Raw genomic sequence first — 14536 nt, forward strand, 5'->3', positions numbered from 1 at the left:
ATTGCCATAAGCACCCCAGCCCCTTTGCCCCCCAGCTGTGTGCCCTGCAGGAGGCTGGGACTCCCAGCCTGAAGGAATTTCAGAGGTCTCCCAGTGAAGTGCCAGCAGTGCAGGGGTTGAAGTGGGATGGGGGAGGAGATGGCTGGGGCAGAGCGTGCTGACAAAGTGGGGGTGGGGCAGGGAAGAGCCGGGCAGAGTGCAGGGGATGGGGAGGGGACAGGGGATGGCAGGGACAGAGTGCAGTGCACGAGGTGGGGTGGGGAGAAGGGATGGCTGGGGCAGAGTGTAGGGGATGAGCTGGGGTATGGCAGGGGTAGAATGCAGAGGATAAAGTGGGAGTGGGGTAGGGGATGGTGGGAGCAGAGTGCAGGGGATGAGGTGGGGGTGAGGAATGGCTGGGGCAGAGTTCAGGGGATGAGGTGGGGGTGGAGGTAGAGGGGATGGTCGAGGCAGAGCTGTGCAGAGTACACTGAGGCTAACGAGGGAGCCCGTGAAGGAATTTGATGCATGTGCAGGGTGCTGGGGACTGGGTGGAGGAGAGGAGCCAGGGTTTGGAGGTGGGCGCAGGGCAGGAAATGGGGAACCAGTGACCTACCCCATCCCCATTTTGGAAGGTAATGGGGGCTGGAGCATGCCTCATCTCACCCTGCGCTGCTCCGTTTCCAGTGCAGCACTGGGGGCTGCATTGGTCTATTGACCATCATCATTTTAGCGTGTCCACGTACCCCTGTACCCCACACACAGCTGCCAGCAGGGGGCGCCCAGGGCTGGCTGGAACTGATGTCTCTGGACCTTCATAATGCTTTTATAAAATTAATTCAACTAAACCAACTTGGGGGCTAGGATGGGAGGGGGGTGGGCAGGGGGAAGCCACGAACCTTGCCGGTTTGACCCTTGAGCCGGAGGGGGTGGGGGGGGTAAGGGAAGTGATTCATTAATTAATCACTGGGTTAATTAATGGTCATTTTGCTTGTAGCTTTTTCAGTGTGTGTTTGGTTAAATGTCTCTGGGAAATGTGTTTTGAACAGATGGCTGGCTCTGTGTTACTGGGAGTCTGTGTAATTCTATAGTCTAGTTAGGTGCTCATTTGAGAATAACAAAAAAAGCCTATACATAAATATAAATATATATATATTCTATTTTACGTTTAAAAAACTAAACAACTAAAAGAACAAAGCGAACCACTAGATAGTTGTTCTGCTGGGATCAGATCCTGATCATTCCTCATCTGAACGCTTTCTTCTGCTCATTCGAAAGGGTTGGTTTTTTTTAATTTGATTTTATTTTGTTATCTTTTTTTGTACAGAAGAGTCAGAAAACTTAAAAAAAAAAAGACAAAAAACTTTGTAAAATATTGTGTGTGTGATTCCTTGTAAAATATTTTCAAATTGTTTATTACAGAGGATCAGTTATTAAATAATGTTCATATTTTCACTTCACACGTGGTGGGTTTTTTTAACTGGTTTTGAATGGGATTGGGGAGAGTGGCTGGGATGCCATATATGCTGGGGAATTTGTAGCTGCTTTAATGGATTGGTTTCAGAGCAGTAGCTGTGTTAGTCTGTATCAGCAAAAACAACGAGGAGTCCTTGTGGCACCTTAGAGACTAACCAATTTATTTGGGCATAAGCTTTCATGGGCTAAAAACCACTTCATCAGATACATGGAGTGAAAAATACAGTAAGCAGAATATATCTAGCAAGCAGAATATATTTTTTAATGGATTGGTTGCTCCTGCTTGACTCTGGGAGGTTGACATGTCAGTGCAGAATATTGTTATGTTCTTATAGATATACAAGGCAGGCTGTGCTCCTGTACTCAGCTGTCAGGGTTGCAATGGCCAAAGCCAGCTGCCCCCTTGCTAACCACGTGGGCCCAAAACGGAGGATGCAAGTGGACAAGCCCTTCATTCAGATATGGGCAGTTTCCTACAGGAGGACGGGTCGTCCCAACATATCCTGGCCGTGAGACTTGTCGGGGCAGCTGAGTGGGGCTGGTGCCATATCAGGACTCAGGACCGAGCGCCCCAAGGCTGGAGGAAGCAACTTGCTCCCCCAGGAAGGCGCTGGTGAAGGGAGCACCCATCAGTGTTCTCCAGCACACCTGGTTGGTTGATGCTCATTATGGCATCAGCAGGCTCCTTAGGAGAGCCAGAGGGCTGGCTGAGGGGAGACATGATAGAGGTCTCACAAATGCACCCCAAGCATCCGAGTCCCTGGATCTGTCTCTCAGTTGCAGTTTAGTCACAAACACATACACCTTCCTATGCCACAAAATGCAGCCCCACAAAGGCACGGCCACCGGCTGCCTGCTGGCTGGCTGGTGGCAATGGTGGGAGACAGGCTGGTGGACAGCTGCACCAAGGGGTGGGGGGACGGAACAGGTCAACATTAGGCTGGTAAGGGCATGAGTTCTAATCCTGGCCGTGTTGTAAAGTTATCTCCCCTCTATGTGTGTGTCAGTTTCCCCATCTGGGCAATGGGGCTGCCCTGCATTACCCCCCAGGGGTTATGGGAAGATAAGTTCAGTAAATGTCAGCTAGACATTGACCAAATTGGGGCCCTTCCAGAACCAGGCTGGGCCTCAAAGTTCTACCCTGCCACCACCTGGCAGAAGCCAGAAATGGGAGTGTGGCTGAAATCAGCCAACAACTACTGGCTGCATTACCGCGATTCATAACCCCACATGGGCAGGTTAAAATGCCATCTGCCCACCTATGAGGCTAGGGAGAAGGTAGGCAGAGGACACAGGAGGGCAGGGTTAAGATTGCTATTGGACCATTGACTTGCCTGAGTTGCTAGCAATTAGGGTTTGTTGACAATCATAATGTTCTCTTAACATTGTCTTTAGAGGGAACTATGCTGCATTCTCAGCCCTCCCTCTCTTATTATTATTTGTTAGGTATGTGCATTGTGATTGCGCCTAGAAGCCTGCATTGCGCTAGGCGCTGTACAAACACAAACCAAAACCACGTATCCCTGCCCCAAACAGCTGACTAGCCAAGTAACACTTCTCTGGCTGCAAGTAGCAAAGAGATGGCACTGGCAATGAAACTCAGATGTAGCGCCACAGACACTGATCTACACCAGGGTAAGGTGCCAACTTAAGGCCACCAAACTCAACAGTAGGATCCTTTATAGCAGCGATACTTAGACTGTGGTTCGCGCGCCACAATGTGGCTTTTGCGGCACATGATGTTAAAACACTGTGTGACTTCATTATTAACCAATCTTAAATTATTAACTAATTAGGATGCTTTCACTGTATTATTAACCAACTGTAGTTGATAATAATACTTGATCAGTCAACATAAGAACAGCCATACTGGGTCAGACCAAAGGTCCATCTAGCCCAGTATCCTGTTTTCCAACAGTGGCCAATGCCAGGTGCCCCACAGGGAATGAACAGAACAGGTAATCATCAAGTGATCCTTTCCATGTCGCTTATTCCCAGCTTCTGGCAAACAGCGGCTAGGAACACTGTCCCTGCCCATCCTGGCTAATAGCCATTGATGGACCTATCATTCCCCTGTCATACTGTTTAAATAGGACTATGTAGTACTATAGTAAATGAAACAAGGTATTTTGGGTAATGCTGAGTGCTAATTTGGCTCCTGAACCACAGAGGTTTGCGTATCACTGCTTTATAGCAGGAGAATCGGCCCTAAATGAGAAGCAAATCAAGCCCCTATGGTTTCTGCTGTGCCCTGTAAAAGGCTTCAGGGGAACATACAAGAATCTGTCAAAATTTGTGTAAGGCATCAGGCTCTCCCTTCCTTCCAGTGCCCAGCATATACAACGCTCCTGAGTCACTTGGGTGCTGTCATCTTTTGCTCAGGGCCCGAAACCCCAACAGGAAGGGAAATCCCATCAGCTCAGGGCTCTGCTAAGCCGCTGGGCAATGAGGATGACTTTCATAGCACCCACCCAGAATGGTACATGGGCCTGTAGGAGGGTTGGGGACTGCAGCTGAGGAGGGGATGGGTATTCCCAGTAAGGAGCAAGGCTGTCATTAAGAAGGAGAAGCAGGAGTAGCAGGGAGCCCCGTGGGAGGGGAAGAAGTGAGAACCTGCTGGGGGAAAAGGGGCCTCCAGCGAGAAATCCCTGGCTGGTGGCACTCAGCCATAGAGCAGGGGAGACGCCTGCAGAGACCAAGTGGAGAGGGTGAGAGTTTGCAGAAGGAGAGCTCAAGGGAGGGGCCAGATTTACATCTCCTTATGTTTAGTAAGTCCGTGGTGGGACCATGGTTGAAGATCAGCAGGGAAGAAGTGCCTCTGTTTTTGATTTCTAGTCCCTTGTCAATGGGGTGCTTTGGATTGGTAAAATCCCCTTGGATACCCCACTCTCTGTTCCCAAAAGGTTAGACTGGGGGGGTGTTCCCCTCCACGAGATCTGACCCCAGCTTTCCCTTAAGCCCTGATCTACAGAAGAGGAGTCTGGCATTTTAAATGCAGATTTTTCACCCTCCTCCTGGGAAAGATCCTCCCTACAAAAGGTGGGCGGACTCTCTGGTCCCCCTCACCTTCCGTCTGGACTTCCCTCTCTGGGCTGTCCTCTGGGTCAGACACCCCTGTGTCCCCCAAAAGGGAAAGTGACCCTGGTCCAGCCGTGGGCTCACAGCTACCAGCTATGATAGACCCTTCACTGGCCAGCAAAATTCCCTCAGGTTGAGCTTGCTTCCAGTTACAGAGTCCTTGGGGTCTGTTCCCACCGCAGCAGTCACCAGGACCCCAACTTCCACCTTCGGGATACATGTCTCTGTGCACCCCAGGGCAAGCCTTGTTCCCTGCTGACCTGCAACTTCCTGGCAATCAGCAGCTGGGGTGGCCCCCCTGCTACAAGGTGGAACATTCCTAGGGTTACCATATTTTGAGCCTCCAAAAGGAGGACACTCCACAGGGCCCTGCCCCCGGCCCCGCCCACGCCCCCGCCCGGCATTTGATTCGCGGGAAGCCTGAAGCAGGTAAGCGGGGTGTGGGGGGAGGAGGCGCGGCCTAGTCTGGCCCCCCGGCGTCTCCAGCTTGGGTCGGCTCGGGCCCTGGGGTGCCGGCCCCGGGCCAGCCCCCGGCCGAGCACCCCCGGCCCGCCCAGCACTGCCGGTCCCCAGCCCGGCCCCCGGGCCCCCGGCCGAGCACCCCCGGCCCGCCCAGCACTGCCGGTCCCCGGCCCGGCCCCCGGCTCAGCACCCCCCGGCCCCCGGCTCGGCACCGCACCGCCGGCCCGGCCCCCGGTCCCCAGCTCGGCACCACCGGCCCAGCCCCCAGCCCGGCATCGCCGGCCCGGCCCCCGGCTCGGCACCGCACTGCCGGCCCGGCCCCCGGCATCGGCCCCCGGCTCGGCACTGCACTGCCGTCCCGGTCCCCAGCCTGGCCCCCGGCCCCCAGCTCGGCACCGCCGGCCCGGCCCCCGGCCCGGCATCGCCAGCCCAGCCCCCGGCTCGGCACCGCACCGCCGGCCCGGTCCCCGGCCCAGCCCCCGGCCCCCAGCTTGGCATCGCCGGCCCAGCCCCCGGCTCGGCACCGCACCGCCGGCCCGGTCCCCGGCTCGGCACCACCGGCCCCTGGCCCCACATGTCCCGATTTTCCCGGACATGTCCGGCTTTTTGGGATTTCCCCCCGGACGGGGATTTGGAGCCCAAAAAGCCGGACATGTCCGGGAAAATCCGGACGTATGGTAACCCTAAACATTCCCCTCCCCTGGGGAGATGATTACGGGACAGGATCTGGCTTCGTCCAGCCCCTCCCTCTGGAACTTGCCTTGAGCCCCGGAGCTACAGGAACTGGCTACAACCATCCCTGTCCCCAGAGCTGCGTTCTTTACTACTACAGAGGAATCTAAGAGACACACTCCTATTCCCCCAGCAGTCCATGTGACTTTACCCCCCCACACACTTCTCTCCCCCCAGGGCTTTCAGCACAAGATTCCTTCTCACTGCTAACCAACCCTGTGACATATTCTACCACATTAAAGAAATCATTCCCTAGTAGAAATGGTGCAAAATTGTGTGCCACTGTTGCAACAGTCAGTTCAGCCTGCAAACCCCTAGTTTGCATGTGTAGTTTAGCTAAAGGTGCAAGAAATTTGTAACCTCCCACCAGTTCTAATTCTGCCATTTTCTCTGGCAACAAATCCTTCTTCGGGATCAGGTCCCTCCTGACCACAGAAATCTCAGCCCCCGTATCTCTCAATCCAACAAGTAATCTACCATTAAGTTTAACAGCATGCATATGCTCCCTGCTTGGTTGTGTAGAAGCAAGCTTTACAAATCCTGTGTGGAAAGAGGCAGCAGCGGGGCTCTGAGAAGAAGCAGCTTCATGTGTTACTTGCTGCCTGTTTCCACTCAGCAAGGGACACTTATTCCTCAGGTTCCCAGTGGACTTACATTATAGCACCTCTTGGGCTCCTCTACTTGTACAGGAGATTTGGGGTGTGGGGAGGTGAATGCCCAGCCTCCTTTTCCCAGGGGTAAAATGGTGATTCTGCTTTCCCCTAGCCCTGTACCCCTCTGCCAGTGGTTTATGTTTAATTGCAGCTTGTGCTTGCTCATAAGAGTCTGCATACCCAGCTAATTCACCCACTGCATTTACCGTTTTTTTGTCCCACAATTACTGTTTTACATCATCACTGCACATATTCAGAAATTGTTCCTGAGTAACCAAATCACACATTCCTTCAAAGCTTGTAATAGGGTGACCAGACAGCAAGTGTGAAAAATCAGGACGGGGGTAGGGGGGTAATAGGAGCCTATATAAGAAAAAGACCCAAAAATCGGGACTGTCCCTATAAAATCGGGACATCTGGTCACCCTAGCTTGTAATGCCTTTCCCTCTCACCCACTTATCTACCAAATTTCTCATATCATTTACATAAGCCACATTACTCAATCCAGGTTCCCTCTTAAGACTCCTGAATTTAACCCTGTAGGTTTCAGGTGTAACCTGAAACTGTTTCAAAACCAGCTCCTTAAATTTACCATAGTTTGAAGCATCATCAATAGGCATCTTATTGCATATGTCCAGAGCTCTGCCAGTCAATTTTGCAATCAATGTGATCATCTTTTGATCTTCAGGGATTGCATGGCGGGTGAACAGTCTCTCAAAGGTAATGAAATATTCAGCAATATCTTGAGCCAGCTGAAGGCAAAATGGAGGGGTCTTCCAGGGGTTTAAATAGACTTTCTCTTGTGGGTGGATACCCCTCCCTCTCCCGTGTAGAATTCCAGCTACAAGATGGAGTTTTGGCGTCACATGCGCAAGTCACATGTCCATGCATGACTCAGAACTTAAAGGTAGCAGCCATGGTTCACATGCTACCTTGAACGTCCTCATGTAGACTTCTTATGTGGATTGGAGCCTTCCAAAATCCATTGTCCATTAACAGGGACTGCTCCAGGTACCAGCTAAGGAAGCAGGTGCTTGGGGCGGCCAATACAAAGGGGCGGCACGTCCTCGTCTTCGGCAACAATTCGGCGGCAGGTCCCTCAGTCCCGCCACCGAACTGCCGCCGAAGAATGAAGCAGCACAATTGAGCTGCCGCCGAAGTGCGCCAATCGCCTTTTTTTTTTTCCCACTGCTTGGGGCGGCAGAAAACCTGGAACCGGCCCTGTCCATTAAGTGCTTCTTGACTGGGCACTTAACATACAAATTCCTTTTAAAGAAGCTGACCAAATACCTTACAAAGGCTATTTAAAATCAAACAAGTATACAGCCAATATTCATAACTTCAAATACAAAAATGATACACGCATACAAATAGGATGAATAGATTCAGTAGATCATAACCTTTACAGAGATATGTTACATGGCATATGTAGCATAAAACATATTCCAGTTATGTCATATATACATTCATAAGCATATTTCCATAAAGCCTTATGGGGTGCACTGTCACAGGTTATTCCATCAGAGAGCTTAAGAACAGCAGAAAACCCTGCACATGCATGAACATATGCATGCCCGCGTGTGTGCCCACACATGCACATACTTATATACACACAGACCCCCATCCATGTTTGTGTCATCTGCTGTTAGAGAAAGGACTGCACTTTCGATGTGCATTGGACCTGTTGGGAAGCAGTCTCCACAGAGAACAGAGAAGGGAAAAACAATCAAGCACCAATATCCAGACAGCCTGGCTGAGACACCAGCAGCCATAACTATCAGTCCTTCCATGATGGCCAACACGCAGAGGAAGAGGTGAGTGAATCTAATGGTACGACTGTGTATTGCTGGTGCAGGGGCCTGTGGCCAGGAGGGAATGTCCTATGGCAAGGAGTCTTCCTGAAGCAAGGAAAAGTCCCCCAGTTACTGAAATTTGGCAGGAAGAGCCTCTCAAATGTGGGCATAAACTTCTTCTTTATCCTTGAGCATATAACCAGGCTTGGCAGAATTCGATTTTTATTTTTTATCATTTCAACGGATAATATCAATGTTTATTTTTAAACATTTTTTTATTTTTATCAATTTAATTTGTCACAGCTGCACAAACTTATGGATTTTAAGCATTTTTAATTTTTTTGTCAGCTATTTCAAGTTTCAAAGTTGTTGGAAATTATCGGGGAGTGTCAGACAATAATTAGTAACAATAGATGCTGAGATTCAAAAAGTTAAAACTTTATAATTATTAAATCACAAATTGTCAACATCAGCTGTCAAAATATACAATGTAAATTTTAAATCAAACTAATCAGTTCTCAAGCAGCATTTTTCTAACTTTGCTGCTCTCTAAATTTCGATTATTATAGGTGAAAATATATTTTTTGTCATTTTGTATGTGTCTGGTGAAATCAATGTTTACCAATGTTTACGGATAAAAATCAAATCCAATTGGCTGTATAGTTTCACTAGCAATAAGTGATGCATTAAGCAGGCAGAGTTATAGTGTTTAATATGCTGTGAGGCCAGCAGTATCTGCTGAGGTTCTGCTATTAACGCCAGTAGCAGCCAGGTACTTTGCTTTCATAGCTGCACCTCAGGTCCTTCACCAATCTAAGTCCCGCCTGAAACCTTATCCTTTCTCTTCAGTTCCACTCATCATACTACCTATATAACTAGTTTAGGTGCAATCTCACCCCCAGAGAGATCAGGCTTGGGGAATGACACTCCTTTAGGGATGCATCAACATGTTGGCTTTGAAATGTAGAGCTGTAGCTGTGGACTCTGGATGGTCAACAACAGGGAACTTAGTGGTGAGCGTTGCCCTAGGATCCTGTGTGCTTTGTGCTGGAGGTCCTCTACCCAAACATATTGTCCTCTTGGGTTGATGCTGTGCTTTTAAAATTCTCCTGCAGAATCTGCTCCCAGCCCAACTTGCGCCTGGACCTTTCCAAGCTCTGTATCTGTTTTGCAATTAAAAATTACCGTGTCCCCAATCCCATGAACAAAAGACAAGGGCCCATTTCCTCCCCTCCTACAGCTGAGGGGAAAGCTGCCAGTGTCCGGCAGTACTGCTGCTCTGAGCAGCAAGGTGAGTGTGAGGTGCCCTCCCACAACCCCCTAGAATGCATTCATGAGACCTCCAGAAATCTCCTCCACCTCAGCAGCGGCAGCATGGATGGCTCACAAAGCTGCCATGTTCCCCCTGGCCGACTTTCCCACAGGTGGATGTCCAGACTTCCACTGTCGCTTGACAGTCACAGATGGGGAGCTATTACTGCTCAGGGTAGAAGATGTAGCTGTTCCTCCAATACTTTACCCCCCCCCCCCCCCGCACTGACTATTCATGTCCCCTGAAGCTGTGGGGAGCAGAGCATCCACAGAGCGGCTAGAAAAGGAAGACTGGAAAGTTGGGCTTACTCAGGACATCTCGGTTCTCTTTCTGGGTCTGCCACTGCCACTTTGGACAACCAATTTGTCTTCTCTCTTCTTCTGTTTCCCCATCTGTTAATGTCTTGTCTGTAAACTCTTCCCAGCCGAGACCACCTATTACTGTGTGTATGTACAGCGCCTAGCACCCTGGCATCCTGATCTCAACCAGGGCCTCTAGGCACTACTGAAATAGACTAGTAGGAGCAGCTGTGCTTTCAGCTTTTCTCGTGATCCAGTGATGAGCTATTTAAAAGCCTCTCTAGAGGGGTCTGAGATGTAGCTGTTAGAATTTCTCTCCCCTCTTAGGGCCTTGTCGTCACTAGGAAGAAAAGTGTGTTCTTCCCACCAGGTAAAATCCTGAAAGACACGGCGGTTTGTTGCTTTCCCTGGAGTTAGCAGCCTGAGGCTCCTTCTAATGGTATCTAGGATTTTATCATGTGTTCACTAATACCCTTTTTCCTCGTGTGGACGCACGCTAAGCCATTTATAGTGGGACTCCTGAGGCCGGATTCTCTTTTCACCAGGGTTTTATGCTAGCGTAGCTCCATTGGAGTTACTCCTGAGTGACGTGCTGAGAGAGGAGAATTGGGCAGGTGGCAACCAAGGAAGCCTGGTGTCACAGGCAGAGGTCTACAAAAAATAGTCCCAATGAAAAGGAAGACATTTGTAAAATCTGGGGCACATCTAGCAGCAGTAACGGGCTGTGAGATGTGAGGATTTTATTAGAGCAGGTCTGGGCAGTAAGGAAGGGGCCATTTTAACAGACCCATTTCTCGCTGTGACCCCGTGATGTCAGCTGGTGGAATGACTCAGCCGGATGAGCACGGTCTTCTCCTTTATGTCTGGAACAGGAAATCAAGCTAAGGGAACATGAGCAAAGCGAGAGTAATTCTCTTGGAGCTGTGGGAGCATTGGAGACTTCACACGCAGCTCAATCGCTTTCCTAACCAAGCATTTCCAAAGGCACCCCAGCATGGAAACCCATTAGAAGCCCATAAAGGACAGTCATCATGATGTCCCGATGAATGAGACACTGGGCGAGTGACAGCTCTTGGAAGTAATATGCCCATGAGACTGTAGGGAAATTGCTTCTGTATTCCCTTTGCTTTGGTGCATTGTTTGTAACCCTTTGAGTCATAGATTCCTAGATTCCAAGACCACCAGGGACCATTGTGATCATCTAGTCTAACCTCCCATGTAACACAGGCCAGAGAACTGTCCCACAATAATTCCTAAAGCAACATCCAATCTTGATATAAAAATTGTGAGTGACAGAGAATCCACCCCAACTTTTGGCAAGCTGTTCTGATGGTTAATTAAAAAATTACGCCTTATTTCCAGTCTGAATATATCTACCCTCAACTTCCCACCATTGGATTGTGTTAGACATTTCTCTGCTAGACAGAAGAGCCCATTATTAAATATCTGTTCCCCATGTAGGTATTTATAGACTGTGATCAAATCACCCCTTTGTGACGTTATCGACATGAACTGTGACTGTATAGATCATTGTTGCAACCAGGGTCCTATGATTGCACCAGGTCTTGTACAGAGGAGGTCAAGTGGGGTGTCTGTGGAAAGGTTGTAGTTTGCTGGTTATGATTATGTGGTCTGTTTGTATCATTTTTGTATTTGAAGTTATGAATATTGGCTATGTACTTGTATCTCAATGTGTCTGATTCTAAGTAGCCTCAGTGAAGCATTTGGTCAGCTTCTTGAGAAAGAACTATTCTCAGTAAGTGCCCAGTCAAGAAACATTTAACTGACAATGGATTTTGGGAGACGCCAATCCACATCTGAGCTTTCCTGGGAACATTCAAACTAACATGTAAACAATGGCGTCGGCCTGCAAAAAGCTGAATCATTCAATGACATGTGACTTGCCCAGGTGGCTACAAACTCCATCTTGTGGCTGTGATTTTGCACAGGAGAATGAAGGGGTTTCCGCCCACAAGAGAAAGAATATAAAAGGCCCTGGAAATCCCTTCATTTGGTCTTCAGCTGGTTTGAGATGGCCTCTCCACCCCAAAGAGATGCCTGAAAGAAACTGGAACAAAGGACAGTAACTACAGGGGTGTGAGTGATTGCTGGACCCAGACTAGGAAGGAGTCCAGTCTGTGAAAGAAGCTTATTGGAACATCTCTGAGGATGAGATTTCATCTGTAATCAGTTTCTTAATGTATTAGACTTAGACTTGCGAGTTTTGTTTTATTTTGCTTGGTAAATTAGTTTGTTCTGTCAGTTATTACTTGGAACCACTTAAATCATACTTTTTATACTTAATAAAATCACTTTTGTTTATTATTGAACCCAGAGTAAGTAATTAGTACCTGGGGGAGCAAACAGCTTTGCATATCTCTCTATCAGTGTTATAGAGGGCGGACAATTTATGAGTTTACCCTGTATAAGCTTTATACAGAGTAAAACAGATTTATTTGGGGTTTGGATCCCATGGGGGTTTGGGTGTCTGGGTGCTACAGACATGAGCACTTCTTAAGCTGTTTTCAGTTAAGTCTGCAGCTTTGGGGAGCGTGGTGCAGGTCCTGGGTCTGTGTTGGAGCAGACTGGTGTGTCTGGCTCAACAAGGCAGGGGTCTGGAGGCCCAAACTGGCAGAGAAAACGGGCTCGGAGGTAGTCTCAGCACACCAGGTGACAGTCCCAAGGGAGTTAAAGCCAAGTAGATTGAGCTCCTTGAATCTATCACTATAAGACATGTTTTCTAATCCTTGATTCCAACACCATCATTTTCTAGTGAGCTCTCATTCCTCCCTGTCCTTATCAGACTTGCTATTGCCAACTCTTGTGATTTGACATGGGTCTCACAGTAGCAAGGTTTTTTTCTTTTATTTCCAATGTCAGGAGTCAAGTGGTTACCTGAGACTCAGCTTTCATTTTAAAAAATAGTAAAATTGCTAGCCCTTGTGATGGCAGAGAAAAGCTGGAAAATGTGGCACATAAAGCTCCAAAATCCAGGAGGCAAATAAAAAGAACCCAGCACTGATTAGTGTGAAAATCTCATGACTGCTAAGTCAATTTCATGACTGGGGGGCGGGGGGCTGACTACTGGTTTTGGAATGTTTGGGGCTGTGTTTACTGCAGGCTTGTTTGTGTTGGTTTGACAGACATTTAAACAACATGGATATCAAAGGGATCGGAGGCTGTGTCAGTCTAGTTACTGTCCTAGCCCCTATCTTCTCCATCACACATCCCTTAACCCATCTTTGTTTGCACTGTGGTGTCTAATTCAGACTGTAAGCGCACGGGGACCTTTTGTGTTTGGCTATATGGGGCCATGGAGCCCATGATGCTATGGAATAAAGCATAAGAACAGTATCAATACCGGGAAATGTTGGTGTCTTCGTTTGAAGGGCTTGAGAACATGCGAGCAGGAGAACATCACATGCATCTGAGGATACCACAGTCTCAAGGTGGAGGAAGTGCTTAGAGCATTGAGCTGTCCTCGACTGTAATTGGTGGGATGCTTGGGTTCCCTATGCTGTGATTAGTGGGACACTAGGGTGACCTTGGCAGTGACTGGTGAGAAGTTTGGGACCCCTTTATTGTGTTTGGTGAAATGTTAGGGTGCCCTTTGTTATGGGTGGCATCGAGATGGACTCCAAATGCTTTATAACAAGCCTGAGAGCCTGTTACATTGCTCCCATGCTGAGAAGCCCCTGTCCATAAATGAATACAGAATAACCATCGAGTCACCTTGCCATGAGGGGTTCCTAGGTGACTTTCTTGTGATGCTGCTGAAATCCTCAGAGCCTGGTGTACCCTGACCAGCAAGTGGTTGCTCCCACCCCTGGAAAGCTGGGAATTCCCCCTAGTGTCCCGTTGGTCTTGCCAAAAACATCAGGGTTTAGCCCTGGCTTTTGTAACCCCTGTGGCCTAGCTGCATGAAGGAGCCCCCGGCAGAGTGAGGATGGGCAAGCTGAGGGTAGGACCCCTCAGGATTAACCCCCACCAGGGCTTCCCTCTATTCCCAGTCTGTCCCCTCGCCCAGGAGGCAGGTGCCCCAATGCCTGGGGACCATGGGGTGTCCAGGTTTGCAGTTCCATCACACTTCACTGCCTGGGTTTAGCTTAGGGTGACCAGACATCCTGATATTAGGGGCTTTGTCTTATATACACAACTACTACAGACCCCTCCCCAAAAAGGTGTCCTAATTTTTCACACTTGCGATCTGGTGTCCCTAGTTTACCTACATCACTAGACCCGTTCCCGCCTGCAGGAAGGGGTGAGGCAGGTCTCATTTCCCCACCCCGGGCCCCTCCCGGCCCCCAGCTCCCTAGGTCAGGCCTGGGATTCTGCTTTGAGGCCTTGCCCCGAGCCTGGGCACACAGGGAGTCCCTGGCCAGTGTGGATCGGGGTGCCCTGGGACAGCCACATCCCGCGCTGAGCTTCCCCCCACGGCGGCTCGTGGAGACACACGGTCTGAGCGAGCGCACGGGCCAGCTTCCCCCTGCCCTGGAGAACTTCATCCCCACCCAAAACTACATCCCCCAGCATCCCTTTCGCCAACGGCGCATTTGGTTCCGACCAGCCCGGTGCATGCTGGGACTTGTCGTTCTTCTCCCCCTTGCGTCCCGTGGCAGTGCCCGGCCTCGAGACTCAAATTCCCGGGGTGCAGCAGGTGGGCCCCGAGGGCGTTGCGCAGGCGCAGTGCCGTGTTGTTCGCGTCGCCTCTCGGCTGGGTAGTGAGTGAGTGAGGCACCGAGTGGCCGCGGC

The sequence above is a fragment of the Chrysemys picta genome, chromosome 7, assembly GCF_011386835.1.
Source record: "Chrysemys picta bellii isolate R12L10 chromosome 7, ASM1138683v2, whole genome shotgun sequence".
NCBI lineage: Eukaryota > Metazoa > Chordata > Testudines > Emydidae > Chrysemys > Chrysemys picta.